This window comes from Triturus cristatus, chromosome 2_1 (genome assembly GCF_964204655.1).
Source record: "Triturus cristatus chromosome 2_1, aTriCri1.1, whole genome shotgun sequence".
NCBI classification, from domain to species: Eukaryota; Metazoa; Chordata; class Amphibia; order Caudata; family Salamandridae; genus Triturus; species Triturus cristatus.
Genome location: NC_140581.1, coordinates 1108877490 through 1108895426, shown reverse-complemented (window position 1 = coordinate 1108895426; position 17937 = coordinate 1108877490).

Here is a 17937-nt window from a genome sequence, read left to right as displayed (position 1 = left end):
TTGCACCTAGGGGAGAGGATGTGGTGTTACTTCCAGAGCTGCAGACTTTGCAACTGGGGAACCAGGTTGGAGTTTCTGCTTCAGCTCAACATTCTGTGATTCTGGTCAAATCACTTAATCTCCCCATGTCTACAACCAAAATGAATTTGATCTTGTGTGATGTAACCAATGCTCATGTAAAGCACTCCAATACCTGACAAGCCTGCACTATATAAAACTGCAAATACACAAAAAATAAGTGTTTTGCACACTTCTGTCATTGGGCTACATGTGGGCTACATCTGGGTGATATTTGTGCTGCATTTGGGCTCTTTTGTCTTTGGTGGCCATATTTGGGGATTTATTTGTTATGAAGTTTCCTAATTTCCTCATTTACTGCAGTCTCCTCAGTAGGAAATGCTTTCAGTTTTTTACTTTGATTCCATCAAGAAGGTATTCAGATATGTCACACATTTGCCATAAATTCTGAATGTTAGCACTCCAGTTGTTCATTAGATCACTGTAGTAAAGCTACTGCTCACCACGGAAGTCTGCTGCTGGTATTAAAAGTGTATGTTTCAGTCTGCATGTCAGAATATTTTTATGAAATAGAAGAGAATTTGAGAAGTCAAAATGTGCCCTAATTTTTCTTTCTGCAGCACTAATCATAATTTCTATGGCAAAATGAACCCCCTCATTTTGTTCCATTGTAAATTAAATGTTTTAAGTGTTACCACTTTATTCCAATCAAGATGGCTTCAGGTGTGCCATACTTTTGTCATAAGTAAGACTGTTAGCGCTCTAGTTGTTCGTTAGAACACTCTGGGGCATTCTGTCATTGGGCTATACTTGGACTACATCTGGGTGATATTTGGGCTACATTTGGGCTCTTTTGTCTCTGGTGGCCATCTTGGGAGATTTATTTGTTATGAAGTTTACTAATTTCCTCATTTACTGCAGTCTCCTCAGTAGGAAATACTTTCAGTTTTTTAGTTTGGTTCCATCAAGAAGGCATTCAGACGTGTCACACACTTGCCATAAATTCTGAATGTTAGCACTCTAGTTGCTCATTAGATCACTGTAGTAAAGCTACTGTTCACCAGGGAAGTCTGTTGCTGGTATTCAAAGTGCATGTTTCAGTCTGCATGTCAGATTTTTTTTATGAAATAGAAGAGGATTTGAGAAGTCAAAATGTGCCCTAATTTTCTTTCTGCAGCACTAATCATAATTGCTATGGCAAAATGAACCCCCTCGGTTTGTTCCTTTGTAAATTAAATGTTTTAAGTGTTACCACTTTATTCCAATCAAGATGGCTTCAGGTGTGCCATACTTTTGTCATAAGTAAGACTGTTAGCGCTCTAGTTGTTTGCTAGAACACTCTGGGACATTCTGTCATTGGGCTATACATGGGCTACATCTGGGTGATATTTGGGCTACATTTGGGCTCTTTTGTCTCTGGTGGCCATTTTGGGAGACTTATTTGTCATGATGTTTCCTAATTTCCTCATTTACTACAGTCTCCTCAGTAGGAAAAACTTTCAGTTTTTTACTTTGATTTCATCCAGAAGGCATTCAGATGTGTCACACATTTGCCATAAATTCAGAATGTTAGCACTCTAGTTGCTTATTAGATCACTGTAGTAAAGCTACTGCTCACCAGGGAAGTCTGCTACTGGTATTGAAAGTGCATGTTTCAGTCTGCATGTCAGAATTTTTTAATGAAATAGAAGAGGATTTGAGAAGTCACTCAAAATGTGCCCTAATTTTTCTTTCTGCAGCACTAATCATACTTTCTATGGCAAAATGAACCCCCTGATTATGTTCCTTTTTAAATTAAATGTGTTAAGAGTTACCACTTTATTCCAACCAAGATGGCTTCAGGTGTGCCATACTTTTGTCATGAGTAGGACTGTTAGCGCTCTAGTTGTTCTTTAGAACACTCTGGGAAGCTGCAGTAGAACACAAAGGAATCAACTGACAGTCCCTGCCCTTGTTGGATGTACATGTTTTACTGAGAATGTCAGACTTCATTCTCCCATGACTGAGAAAGATAATGTAAATTTACAGAAAATATGCTCTCAGTTTAGCTTATAGATCACCTTCCAAACCTCTGTGGGAAAAGCATGAGAAAATAGTTTTCTCTCAAACATGAATCATGATATCACAGCAGAAGGCTTTTTCACATGGTAAAATCACCTTAGAACACACCACAATTCCTAAAATGAGTATGGTACCATCAACAAATGATTTATAATGTAACTAAAGTCTTAAAACCTACTATTAACTGCAAGGCTTTTTAACCCCTTGAGTGCCCCGCCCTTTCCCCCTCCTGTGCCGGCCCTTTCATTAGCGGGCGGGGTCCATGACGAGATAGTCTCGTCATGGGCACAGCGCAACCGCGCTCCATGACGAGACTATCTCGTCATGGGCACAGAAGGGGTTAATGAGGTGCTATCATGTATATTGGTCCCAAGATGGCTGCCAACACTTCTTGGATGAAGTGCTGACAGCCAATCAGATCTCACGATGAGATGTGTGGTTAGGCTCCGCCCAGATATATATGTGATTTTACTTTTGATTTTCTCAGGAACTACTGAACGGATTTACACCATATATGCAAAAGGCACATGCCTGACCTGAGGACTACCTCTTTGCCAAATTTCAAGTAATTCTGTTCAGCCGTTCGGGCTGTACCTTCGACTAAAGGTCCTATGGGAAAATGCATGGGGAAAATGCGTTTTGGGACCCCCCTTTTTTCTCAGCCCCCGCTTGACGAATCACCCCGAGACTTTCAGGGTAAGAGCTGAGCGGAGCACCCCATTAGTTTGGAAAATTTCACAAAGATGAGTCAACCGGCGCCAAAGTTATTCAAAATAGAATTTTCAGATTTCCTATGGGAACTCGGTCCTAACTATAACTATCTACTGGCGACCGCCAGTAGATAATATATATATATATATATATATAGTTAGACATGGTAAATATTAAATATATTAACATGTAACAGTAATATAATGTGAATTAAATACATGTAAATACTATATAAAATAAATATCAATATTTACTTATTTAAACAAACATCCAAACACCTATATATGTATTTATGTATGTTAAGTACACATCTATAATGTAAAACTATTTTTATAATAATTATCTTAATTTATATTATAATTTTCTATTTTTTTAAGTTAATAATATATAAAAATACACAATACATTTTAAAAAAACATAACAAATTAACTGGATTTCTTTTAAATCCTAATTTAATTACACATAAAAAAGCAAACAATATAAATAAAAACATTTTACTAAAAATATATTTATATATTACAAAAAATGACTATATAAGCAAATATCGTTTTAATACCCAAAACATAAGAATAATATAATTTTAGAGAATATTAACAAAATGATTACATTCTAAGAATAATAAATATACTATTCACACTGCAGTCTGTGCTACAGTAGAGAAAGCATTAGACTCAGGAGGGGCTACATTTTCAAATCCCACTCCAGTCTGTGCAACAGTAGGGAAAGCGTTGGACTTCGAAGGGTTCAAATTTACCATTCCCACTTCAGTCGGTGCAACAGCAGGGAAGGCGTTGGACAAAGAAGGGGTAAAATTTACTATTCCCACTCCAGTCTCTGCAACAGTAGAGAAAGCATTGGACTCAGGAGGGGTAAAATGTATTATTCCCACTCCACTCTGTGCAACAGTAAGAAAAGCATTGGACTAAGGAGGGGTAAAATGCACTATTCCCACTCCAGTCTCTGCAACAGTAGAGATAGCGTTGGACTTCGAAGGGGTAAAATGTACTATTCCCACTCCAGTATGTGCAACATTAGGGAAAGCGGTGGACTTAGGAGGAATAAAATGTACTATTTCCACTCCAGTCGGTTCAGCAGCAGGGAAAGCGTTGGACTCAGGAGGGGTAAAATGTACCATTCCGACTCCAGTCTGTGCAACAGTAGGTTAAGTGTTGAACTCAGGAGGGGTAGAATTTAGTACTCCCACTCCTGTCTGTGCAACAGTAGGTAAAGCGTTAGACTCAGAAGCGGTAAAATTTACAATTCCCACTGCATTCACTGGTACAGTACAGAGTGAGTACTTCACTTCAAACAAATACCATATTTTAACAACTCTATTAAATACCCCCAAAAATGTAATTCTAAATAAAAAATTAAGGGGGTAATTATGATGCTGGTCGGACCTACGTTTGACCGCTGCCCTTGTGAGCCCTTAATGACTGCCGGGGCCGGAAAGGTTCCCACCTCCATATTACAATGCAACCACTTTTACTGTGGTGGTCGCAGGTACGGCGGAGCACATATCCCTGAATATGTCACTGCAAATGTGTACAAAACTCATATTAAACATGTGAATTGTACACACATGGATGCTATATGTGGGGATATGCCTTCTGCATCATGTACCCCATTGCTGGAGTAAGGCGGAATGTGCACAGTCCAGTCAATGGGGATATATACCGCAGAAGGAGAAGGCAGTCTTTCAGTGGTTGATCGAAGTACACAATGCACGCATCGTAATCCAGCGGTCAGACCGACCGCTTCCAACAAGACCACGGAATCCAGTCCGACCGGCACCGTAATGAGCCCTAAATATCTTCATTTTTACATTTAAAAAAATAATAATAATAACATAAATATTACAAAATTTAGGACATATGATCAATTAACACAAATATTATTAATGTAATTAAAAAGTCACTCAACACTTCCACAAACAAATCAGGCAACAATTAAAATGTAATACAAATAAATAAACGTATAACTCAATTTATATATTAAATAATAAAAATGTATTTCAAATAAATAAAAAAATATCTATGATTACTAAAATACCTTCCCCCATTCATCTACAAACTAAACAATACACACCTAAAATCTAGCTTAACAAATATAAGTTCACATTTAACAAAATTATCAGTTAAATAATTAATAATAAAGTAATAATTAATTATCAACACATTATTTCTTAACTAACTTCCTGCCCTGTAACCCTCAACAACACACACCTAAGATATAATCAGGAAAATATCTTAATTACAAAAGTTACATACCTAATTATCAATTGAATAATTAATAATAATGTAAATGAAATATATATAATGAATGTACGTCCCACCCTGTACCACTACAAACCCAACAATCCGCACCTCACATACAATTTAAAAAATATTGTAATTACACAATTCACATAATTAAATATCAATCAAATAAATAATTATAATTTAAATTAATTATTAGCTAATAATTTACTTCCTAACCTGTACCACTATAAACCCCAAAACCCGCACCTAAAACATAACTTAACAAATAATTAAATTACATAATTAGCAATTAACAATGAAAAATGTCAAATAAATTATTAATTTAAATCTACTTCCCAACTTGTACCCCAACAAAACGCACCTTAAGCATAACTTAAAAAATAAATAAATTACACAATTAACATAAGTATTTATCAGTTAAATGTTTGATAATAATTACAAATAACGTATTAATTAATTATACACCCTGTAACATACTGTATTAAAAACATTAGCAATAATTATACAAACAATTCAAAACATGTAAAATTAAAACATATACTAAAATACATAAAATTAATTAAATGACAATATTATTAACAACAATATTTTTGTAAATGATATTAACAACATAGATATTTTTAACATCGATATTAAGAACATCGATATTTTTGTAAATGATAAAAACATAAATATTTTTACATCAATATTACTTACCTTAAAAAATCGAAATTCTTGTCAATGATATTCCTGCATCAGGATATTTGTGTATCATGATAATAAAAATTCAATATTTTTGCTTCTCAATTTTTTTTTTTCGATATTTTGTCTGAACGCCCATATATACAAAATCCATGTCCTGCAAGAATGGAGCAAAACACACTGTTGCAGGGTACTGACAGGCCATTTTAAATAGGAGAGTCCAGTAGGAAACTCCCTGTTTGTAAGCAACAAATAAAAAGGCTATCCTTCAAGTATAATCACTGTGAGACCTCTGCAGTAGAGGTGCACATTGTGTGCCCTGCTAGACAGCATATCCCAGCTCTGCGTCTCAGTCCATTTCCATGTGTGTGGCTCTCATGGGTGCCCAAGTCAGAAAGCCAAAACCTCCTGATATTAACCAAATGGAAAACTCAGCACACGGGTGCACGCACGTTAGACACATGCAGGGAATATTTCTGTCTCAACATTTATTCAAAGGAATCTTTCTTAATATGGCAAGTTCTTCACTTATGTGGGAATAATTTTCCCAATTGAGCATGTCAAAAATGTGACAATAACAGCATCAGCAATTGTAGGAATTATCTCTGCAAAATGAAAAGTTAAGACCAAAGTCAGACACAGAGGAATTGAGCAAAAACTGGAAGACATAGATAAAATGTCCTCCATAATATGGAGGTGGAAATGTATTCCTGAAATATACTTTGAAGTTAGCATTTCCTCATGAAAGTGGAGGATTTTTCATTACCATAAAACTTAAAATCAGGCTATTAGGCTGTGCACACCACAAGCGAAGATTCAAAAACAAATTTGGTTCACAGGAATTAAAAAGCGATGACACTTCAACAAACATACACCTCTGAATACATACTCAAAGAGCATGCTCATCATCACCATACCAACAACAGGAACGGAAAGACAAACATAACCAATTCCATTCAGAAAACCCTATAACAAACAATCAATTACAAAACAAAATTTGCAAGTCTCGATTGCACACAGACATACACGTGAGCCTATACACATGCACACATACACACACATACACAGTGTTTTGAAAGGAATAAATGACATCAGCACACTGCCCCTCCAACACCGCCTTAGTGGCGCAAACTGACCCAAATCCAGGTCCAATCACTGTCATCCCCTTTCATTGACATGCACACATGGTAAAGTGATTCACCACCACTGCAACAGAAGTGATTGTCATCCCACAAGAACAGGTAATACTCAAAGCCAAGAAAACAATCAATTTAAAACATTTTTTAAACATTGTAACAGAATCACCAAGTAGTCAAAACAAATTGGTGCAAACCCTGAGTACTGCAGCCACCATGCATTGAAAGACCACTGGGGGTGAAATAAGAGGAAATCGAAGGAAAGGGGATCAGGATGTTATTTTGGACTTCTCTGGTTCACCAAAAATGTGTTTTGTTTGGAGCTGAGGTTCTGTTCTCTTCAACTGGCCCTTTTCTCTCAGGATCTAGATCTAAGTGGACAAATAGGTCAGACTATAAAAGAACACCTTTACCAGCCTGAGAACCATTAGAACAGATAAGCATACATATGCATATCTGCAGCAATGAAGAACAATAAAGAGCAAGGATCAAATATTCACCAGAACATAAATCAGATCACAGCTTAATAGCCTCTGGTTGTTGGCTTCACAACTGTAGGTTTGTTTGGCAAGATTGCTTGTACTAAAAAGCACAAGTTGGGCTCTGGAGAACAATATTGGGAAATAGCGTTTACAACGCTGTTAAAACAACACAGTGCTATTACAACACGGTTGTTACAACGACCATGTTGTTAGTACGCAATACCTTTACATCGCAAGTCATTACAAAGGTATTGGATATAAAATCCAACACCTTCCCTGCTGTTGCACAAACTGGAGTAGGAATAGTAAATAATATTATTCCTAAGTCCAGCGCGCCCCCTACAGCAAGTTGTTGTAATGACTTGAGCTGTAAAGGTATTGCATACTAACAACGCGGTCATTGTAACCACCACGTTGTAATAGTACGCAATGTATTAGCATGTGTTGTAACATGCTATGTTCACAATATTTGTTATAGGCACAAAACATCATGTATGTCTACAGTCCCAAGGTACTGGTATGAGACTTTACAGTTTTTAGGTCATGATTAAGGATAATTAACAAAGGCGAACAAAGGGGTGATGTCTTACGAATTGCACCCTATTTCAAACCTCCTCCTTGAAACCTATTTTGCCAAAACTAACACACTACTCTCATGCAAACAACAACTTTTTTTTTCTTTTAATATTTGCTTTCAATAACTTTTTATATTCTACAAACAATTCATGGTTACAGTCATTCCTTTTTTTAAATGTTTGATGCAAGTTACAACTAGTCCCCAAATGTTATCATATTTATGTAGCAAATTCCTTCTTTTAAAATGCATTCTTTCTTTTATACTTAGGGGCATATTTATCAAACTTTCTCACAGTGCAGCAACCCACCTTGCTGTGCCGCGTGAAAGGGCAGGAATGTGCTGTATTTAACATTATATGGTGCATTACTGTTCTTTCCTTGCACTGGTGCCCTTATTGCGGCCTCGTGCCAACACAGGCACCCTTGCGCCGTGATGCAATGGTGCCTGTGTTGTAGGCAGGACTGTTTTCGTGCAGGTAGGGGCACCTTCCTGCCCCAAACCAATCCTTTCTACAGCACACTTATTAAGAGGAAACAATGAGGAGAAATATATTTCTTCTCGTTACGACTCCCTTGGGGAGGCGTAGCATTTTGACGCATTCCCAGGTTTTCCAGTGTTGGTAAATCTGGGAATGCACCACAATCCATGGGTGGATGTGTAGAAACACCCACTCTCCACCTGTGGAATTCCTCCTTGGGCCAGACTAACGCAACGCAGCGATTCGCGCTGTGTTGTGTTTCTCCAAATTTATCAAGCCATGCAGGGCCGCATAAGGTGTCCTTGCGTGGCTTGATAAATCTTACTTTAGTATTGCGTCACTCTTACATCCCCATTGCATGGCGCAAGGGCTACGCAACACATTGATAAATATGCCCCTAATTTTCTTAATTGTGTTAATACACATATCAAACTGAGGAGGGTCTCTTTAGTTACAATTGACTTTAGTATAGAGCGTGTTAACAACATAGGGACATAGCGATAAAAGCGATAAAAACTAGCTTTAAGTTTAGACTCCAGTCCATGAAGAAATGGAACACCTTAATAATGCTAATCTTCTTCTTCTATAATCTTTATTTCGACTACAATGAGTCATAAAAGATAACACAAAATAACATAAATTCCACAATTGTAACACAGGGTGACATAGAATTTCATAGTTATTACAAACAAAGAAAAAAAAAAAGGGATATATCCATCATGCACTTATAATTGTAAAAGCCACTAAACACGTTAACAGACACAATTAGCATTATTCCTCCATAACAGAGAAATGTAAAACTAGATGATATCATGTTTACAATACTTTCTCCTTATTTTCCACATTGCGTCTAAAAATTTGCTAACAGCAAAAACGGTTAGAGGGGATAGATCCGTTTTTAGTATTCGGTATGCCTCCATGTGTTTTCTAAAACCCCATTTTTTACATAGGGGAATAATCAATTTTTTCCTGGATTGTGTATATAGCGGACAAAAGAAAATTACATGGAGGTCATTTTCAGGGTGAGTAGTGCAAGAGAAACAATTAAGATCAGTGGAGGGGCGCCATCTATTCGTAAGAACGCGGATGGGAAGGGAATTATATCTCCATTGTAGATACATTTTTCTTAAAGTTGTGGGATAAATATCATCCAGGACCATCTCAAACCTATAATAATCTTTCATTAAAATGAATGATCTTGTCATGGAGCCCAGGTTATCAGAGGTCAACCAGACCGAGCAATTTCTTTCATAAAACAATGTTACCAGGGCTTTACGTGATATGGCCTTAGATGCAGTCTCTGGAGAACTCCATAAGGAAGGGCAACCCAACCTATCACACTCTATCTTGATATACCTTATCCAAGGAAGATTTTGTATAGTTGGGAACTTCAGTAGATCTACAAATTCTTGTCTATAGGTGTTGAGTTCGGCGGTTGCCCATAAACGTCGCCAAAAGGTTAGAGGCTTTAGGGCTAATTCCTCCTTAATGGATCTAATACCTAGGTCCAGCCTAAGGGGAAGAAGTGGAGTGCTAGCCGGTAAGGATGATAATTGTCGTAGAAAATTATTTTCAGCGACCATAAATGATTGCAGGCAATTATTGCCCCATAGTTCCGCGCCATAAATTGCTGCCGCTCTGGCCTGTACCTTATAGATTTCTAACGGTGGGCCAATTGGTTTTATGTAGGAGTTTTTCCAAAGTTTGCCAATCGCCCCAATTTTCTGTGTTAGTTTTAATTGGGATTTGGTTTGGTGTTGAGTCCATGTGAAGTTTTCATTTATTGTCACTCCTAGATACTCAAACACCCGAACTCTCTCCAAACTAACTCCGTCAATGGTTGGGTTTGGCCGGGATTTTTTTGGGGGGTTCAGAATCATAAATTTTGTTTTTGAAGTATTGATTTCCAGACCCCTGTCCTGGCAAAAAGAAACAAACCCATCCAATACCCGCTGGATACCCATAGGGGATTTGGCAAGTAGCAAGGTGTCATCAGCAAACATAATTGCCGAAATCCCCACTCCAGCGAGCTTTGGGGCATCTCTGTTTGGAACCTTATTTAGATAGGGGATAACTCCATTTACATATAGGCAGAAGAGGGTGGGAGCCAGGACGCAGCCCTGGCGCACACCCCTATTAACAGGGAAACTAGATGATAATTTTCCCTCTCTCCCACATCTAACCTTAGCAAAGTTTTCAGTATGTAATCGGATTATGATGTCAAGAAGGGAGGGTGGAATTCCTAATTCACGAAGAACAGCCCATAGCTTGGTACGAGGGACCAAGTCAAAGGCTGATCGAAGATCTACAAAGACTGTATATAGGGATCCACCCTCAACCATGACAGTTTTCCAGTAGAGCATGTTAAACCTAAAAATCTGGTCAATAGTGGATACAGATTTCCTGAAGCCAGCCTGATAATGGCTCAGGATCTCCTCCTCATCAATCCAGTCCAGTATGCGATTGATAATCAGTCTGGCAAACAGTTTTTGGGCTACATCGATAAGGCTGATAGGCCGGTAATTGGCTGGGAGGAGAGGGGATCCCTTCTTATAGATAGGGACCACCTCCGCACCCAGCCAAGTAAAAGGGATCTTCATGCCCCTTGCAATCCCATTATATACAATTAAAAGATAAGGAGCCCAGACTTCTGGTTCATGTTTATAAAGGTCACCAGGGACCTTGTCAAGGCCAGGAGCCTTCCCTGCTGGGAGTGCAGCGATAGCAGTCAGGACTTCAGATATGGTAAAAGTGATTGGATTAAAAGTGGAATCATCAATCGGTGGTGATTCTGATAAAAGAGGAGTTAAGCTAGGGGCTGGATTGTTGTACAAAAGGGTAAAATGATCCTCCCAAACTTGCGGGGCAATATTCGGGCTAATAGCAGACACCATATCAGTGGAACCAGTAGTGACAATTTTCCAAAATCTAAAGGAGTCTCGTTCCGCCAAAGCAGATGTTAGATCGGCCCAATTCTGACTAGCCCACTCAAGTTTGGCGTGGTGAATCAAATAACAATACGTACGCCGTTTGTATTTAATTAGATCTCGCTCTGCATTTTCCTTTAATGCAGTCATTAGTTCAGCTTTTGCGAGTCTACAAGCTCGATTATACCATGCGTGTCTCCTGGGTTGATATTTCTTTAGGGGAACTACAGGATTCAATATATCTCCTAAACTTGCATAGAGTGCATCATTATGTACAGCAATCTCACTATTAACATCCAAAACTAATTGAGACTCAATAAGGTCAGCAATTTGTTCCAAAGTTAAACTAACCTTCCCATAAACTTTGGAGATGTCCTCCGGATTGCTGACCAATTCCGACCATTTCACCCTCCGTCTATTATTAGTGAGGGCAAGATTCTCGGTTCTGTCTGAAGTCAACAAGGGTTCAATAAGACCCAGACCTGACAAAGCGTAATCCAAGATTAAAGGGTTGTGATCACTTTCCCTCCTTGGAAACACCAGAAAGTCCAAGACTCGATTCCATTCCTTGCACTTAACAAAGATGTAATCGAGATGGGCTTCTCTGCCCGAGACATTGAAGGTCGACTTCGGGGGATTATCGGATTTGGAGCGTCCGTTACATGCTCTGATGGAATGGGCCAACGATAAAGAGGTAATTTGAAGTGCCAATGGGGTCCATGATCTTACTGTGGGACCAGCTACTTGTGGGATATCCCAAGAGTCATCCTCTTCTTGGTTTATGGCATCTAATAATCCCTCTAAGGGTTCAAAGTGAGAATTGAAATCCCCGCCCACCACAAGAGGGATACCTTCAGGTAGCTCCGCCAGTACCGTTGATAAAACCTCCACAGCCCTTGATTCTGCAGAGAAGTTGGTTGGTCTGGAATATATATTAACCAGGGCCAACTGTACCCTACCCTGCCATTTCATTATTATAGTTTGAACATCATCAGATCCAGTACTAAGGGCGGTAACGGTACAGCCCAAATGAGATGCCACCCAAATGATGAGGCCACCAGACGGTCGGCCTTTACCTCCCCAGGTTGCCGGGATAAAAAAGGAGGCAAATCCTACTCGCTGATAGTTAGTCCTAGCCCATGTTTCCTGGAAACAACATATGTCATGTTGATCTATAAAAAGGCCCCATTCGGGGCAATCAAGCTTATTGTGGAGACCCGCTATATTCCAGGAAAGGATCTTTAATGATGAACGAGGACGAGGGAGGTCAGCAGATATACCAACGTTAACTGATGTACTTGGGGGGTCATTGTTAGTAATATCAGTTGGTGGAATCTCCTCAGTCTGCGCTAATACAAAATCACACCCATCTACGGTAGGAGTAGATCTGGCTTGCAGTCAGTCCACCTCTTCTAGTGGGCTAAACCTATTGTGGCATGGAACATTATAAGCAGTGGGCTGATATAGCCAAGAATTATCACAATTACGAGAAGCAGAAGAGAGAGAACCCACCCTTGTCCATCCTTCTGCATTCTCAGTATATGCACTGTTATTTGAGGGGGGATAAAAATAGGAGAGTGGTAAAGGTTGAATACAGGTCTCTCTGTGTTTTTCCCCTCCAATTAAGGATATATGATACTATATCAGGGTCTCTGAAGTTCACCAGGACACAATCTCCCTTATAACGTTTAAGTGAGCTTCCCAACCAATTAATCCTCCTGACCATCAGAACAGCCGTGGTTACAGAAGGCGGGAGTGGCCTATGAGTATTTAACCAACTTGTGACTTTGTTTTTAAGAGAGTCATAGGTTTCTACATCAGAGTTGGTATACTTAGGAATTCCAGCCAGCACTAGTACATAGGGGGCCGCCTCAGGGGGTAAATTAATCACATCCTTCCTACTTAGCTTACCCTGCGCACTAGTGTTGTTTCCAATTGTGCCACTATAGGCATTCAATTCTTCAGCGTTATCCACAGGCCTAGATTGGGCAGCTAAACAATTCTGGATGGGGTGGGGGGGAACGACAGAAGTCTGTTGGGGATTCAAAGATTGAACCAGAGCCTGTTGGTCAATAACCACCCCCACTCCTGCTTGTTTGGGAGGAACACCTAGACTTTCCCCCCTACGGCACAAGGGCTCCGGTAATTGTTTTTGGACATCATTATTAGTTTTGGGGATAAAACTGCCTTTGTTTAGCAAACAATTAGTAATAGTTCCAGTTGCTTTTTTTATTTCTATAAGCGTGTCATTAATAGAATCAAATCTAGCCAAAAGGGGGTGAATTAAGACTTTTAGCGCATTAACTAGGGAGCTAACAAGCAAATCACTCTCTCGCTCTGATCCAGCAGCTCTGTTGGGGGGTGAGGGGGGTTGGGGAGTTTGATTACAACTTAATGTGGGTGCTAGAGTCTGGGTTTCAATAATGCCTGATAACTCAATAGGTGAGGTGTTAGTATCTAGCCTGGGCTTTTTCCCACCCTTCAACTTCCTCACACTTTTCCTTTTTGGTAACGCCCCCTCCCGTGAACCATGAGCTACGGTTAGAGGTATTTCCTTCCCCAGGTCCTTGGGAACATCCGGTGCCACAGTTAAACTAGATCTTAAATCCTGTAGTACCGAATCAATCGTTTGATCAATGCTGTTCATTAAGGCAGTGTGAGAGTTGTCCAATCTCTCCGGGGTTCTTGCAGCTGCAAGTAGGCCAAGAGAGGATCTCCTGGCACTTTCAATGCCTTCCGAGAGTCGTTGTTCCAGCATTACCAATTCATTGTTAACCACTGAATTAGCCCTGATAAGGAAATTGTCCAGTGTACCTGAGAGCATTGAGGTTGATACCTGTGTTCTCGACCGTGAAGCCATTGTTTCTCCTCGAAGGCGTGACAGAAAAGAGAGGGGGCCCGGTCCGGTCTTGACCGTGCTTGAACGGGCTTAAACGGGCCCGCCCTTTGCCCGGGCTTCGCCCCGGTCTACGCCCCGCACGCGTCCCGCTCACGCGTGAACTGAGGAGAGTTAAATAGCGGAGGAAGGTGTGTCCGGGAAGAGGATCAGGTGCGTTCGATGATTTTAGCCCAAGGCACCCTGGTCCTCGCAGTCCCTACACAGTGGCAGCCTCCCGCGATGATCGCACCTGTCAGTTTCGCCCCGCTTTCCAGCCAGCTCCTCGGTAATGACAGAAGTTAAAAAGGCTTATATAAAATGAGCAAAGTCCCAGCCTGCGAGCGGCACCCGCGAAGCGGGGACCGCGAGGCGTTTTATGGCAGTTGGAGGCAGAGGAAGGTGTGTCCGGGAAGAGGATCAGGTGCGTTCGATGATTTTAGCCCAAGGCACCCTGGTCCTCGCAGTCCCTACACAGTGGCAGCCTCCCGCGATGATCGCGCCTGTCAGTTTCGCCCCGCTTTCCAGCCAGCTCCTCGGTAATGACAGAAGTTAAAAAGGCTTATATAAAATGAACAAAGTCCCAGCCTGCGAGCGGCACCCGCGAAGCAGGGGCCGCGAGGCGTTTTATGGCAGTTGGAGGCAGAGGAAGGTGTGTCCGGGAAGAGGATCAGGTGCGTTCGATGATTTTAGCCCAAGGCACCCTGGTCCTCGCAGTCCCTACACAGTGGCAGCCTCCCGCGATGATCGCGCCTGTCAGTTTCGCCCCGCTTTCCAGCCAGCTCCTCGGTAATGACAGAAGTTAAAAAGGCTTATATAAAATGAACAAAGTCCCAGCCTGCGAGCGGCACCCGCGAAGCAGGGGCCGCGAGGCGTTTTATGGCAGTTGGAGGCAGAGGAAGGTGTGTCCGGGAAGAGGATCAGGTGCGTTCGATGATTTTAGCCCAAGGCACCCTGGTCCTCGCAGTCCCTACACAGTGGCAGCCTCCCGCGATGATCGCGCCTGTCAGTTTCGCCCCGCTTTCCAGCCAGCTCCTCGGTAATGACAGAAGTTAAAAAGGCTTATATAAAATGAACAAAGTCCCAGCCTGCTAATGTTTTTTCTGGGATTATAGATAGTCAGTAATATTTTTAATGCCGGTGAATATTAAATGCCAAAATTGTTGCAGAGACAGACAAGTCAAAAACATGTGATGCCATGTAACAATGTTCTTACTTCCAGGGCATAGAGTTAAAATGTTCACATTTTGTTTGTATACAAATTCCAGGGTGTAGTATAGGAGCCATTGTGCATATTGCTGCATTTTTTTAATTGCTTCTCTTGCTGCTTTATGGTAGTAGCTGGATGCATCGTTCCAGATATTAATATCCCAATATTCATTCTGGAGTCAATCATGTTTTTCCATTTGTTCAGTGACTTAAATATTATTTAATCCTGTATGTTCTCAGTGCTAGAAAGATGGCTTGCCCATTGACTCCATATTTTACTTTGCTGAAAACAGACGTTCTGCAATGCTGCGGGGTTTCTCTGTCTCTTCAATTGGTGCAGTAATTTGCATATAAGAACATCCAAACCTTCCCATCTGTGTTTATATTTTGTTCGCTAGTTGATCCTATTGGACAAAATCCCCATTTAAAAAACAAAGACTTATTTTATCTATGTCATTTTAATTCCGGTAATTTATCTTTTAACTATGTATTGAATATGTGCGCTTTTGTTATATCATACTTGCTTTGTATTATCGGGTTCCTTTTTTTAGAAAAATCAAACCTATGGGTTTGTTATCAATAGTTACTTAAAAACAATAGTTATGATAGTGTTTTGTTTCTGTGATTCCGATCAGATTTACAATGTTGCATGCCATGAAATAATTGCAGAAGACTTGCATAACTCATTCACGTTTCCACAAGACCAGTCTTAACTTTGTAGTGCTTATCCTAAGTTGTGTTTTATTCCATAAAAAAGAGCTAATTGGGCTGTCTATTTTTTGAAAAACGTTTAGAGTACATGGCAGAGCTGAAAAGAGAAACATATATAAAAGTAGTATATTCGCTTTTAACATTAATATTCTTCCTATAATTGAAATTGAAAGTATGTTCCATCTAACTGACCTTCATTTTTTTATTTTTGTTAATAAAGCGATATCATTTAGCTCATAAAGATCGTGGAAGATTTCAGAAATCTATATACTCAAATATCTCTTTCGATTTTTGTTATAGTTACTTTGTAATGGACCGAGTCAACCTTCCTCCCCAGCATGTAATAGTATCTCAGTCTTGGTTGGGTTCATTTTTATTTTTATAGCCCTTCCCCCCATGGACGTCAATTCGCCAAAATGCTGGATGTATCGGAAGTAACATCATCCCAATGGTCAGCTGCTAGTGGCATCACAGGAAGTGCCATCATAGGGAGTGACATCACATGGCCATTTGACTCTGATGATTTTAGAGGAAGTGGTGTCACATGACCTTTTACATACTGCCATTGCGGTAGTGAAACCACTGAATTCAAAATACCAGTAATAAACGAAAAAGTAAACATTAAATGCAAGATTAATAAAATAATGCACCTTTCTAAAGCAGTTACAATTATTTTGTTGTATTGCACATATATATTAATTTGTGTAGTGCTATGATATGCAATGATTGCAACCATTATATGCCAGGAGTGCTGCCTTGAAATGTCAGGCTTGTAGCAGTCATCTTCCCAGATACAGTCAGCATGGACACATCCCTACATGCCTATACACAGTCCCATAATATCAGGAAACAGCTGAAAATGCCCACACCCAGATATGGGCCAAACCTATCACCCAGTGCCCAGACACAGTCTTCAGTTCTTTCACACAGACTCAAATAAATGGTGCAACCATTATTTCATGCATCCATTACACACCATGGGTCCGATTATGGTGTCGGTCGGAAAGCCTCCAACCACTGGTCGGAGGATTTCCGACCGAAATGGTAGGTTTAATGTCCGACAGCTGTATTATAATGATGGCATTCGGAGTTTAAACTGGCCGGGGTATCCAACGCAGTTCCAATGGGCTCAAGGAGCCTGTCGGCCAGTTGGAATGGCCTCATTATCCCTTAAGGACTGCGTTTCCGCCGTCGGGATTACCAATGTCGGTTTCTGACTGCCTTTCCATGTCAGCCTTTCCAACATGGAAAGGCTGTTGGAAAGCGACTTTGGGGGTCCCTAGTAGCCCCCCCCCCCTGGCCCTCTGTATGTGGCCCTGAGGGGTGCCCCCTGAAAATCCCTGCACCGTGTGGCAGGCACAATGAAGTGCCTTTCACATGGTGCAGGGATTTCCATAAACACCAATTTTTCAATGGGAACTTGTGCTGTGGCCAGTTTCCACCCACTACACAAGCTCCCATTGAGAAATGAGAGTTTGCAACTGCACCATGTGCAGTCACATCATAATCAGGTGTGCAGAGCTGCCGACCTATGGTCGGGCTGTTCCCTCACTGAGGAGTTGACATCGAAATCAGGACCATAGTGTCATCCCCATGGGCAGCAGCAGAAAAGAGACAGTCAATCAGTTGTAGCTACATACTGCAGGTGATGCCTAGGATTTCTTTTCTCTCTCTTCTCTTGGGGGGAGAGGTCCTGAAAAGGCATATGCAAAGCTAAGAAGCAGCAGAGAAAGTGAAAGGAACTCTACTGCTGTTGGCACCCCTGAAAATAAATGGTGCTTTTGTAATAGGCATGCAGGAAAGCAACCAT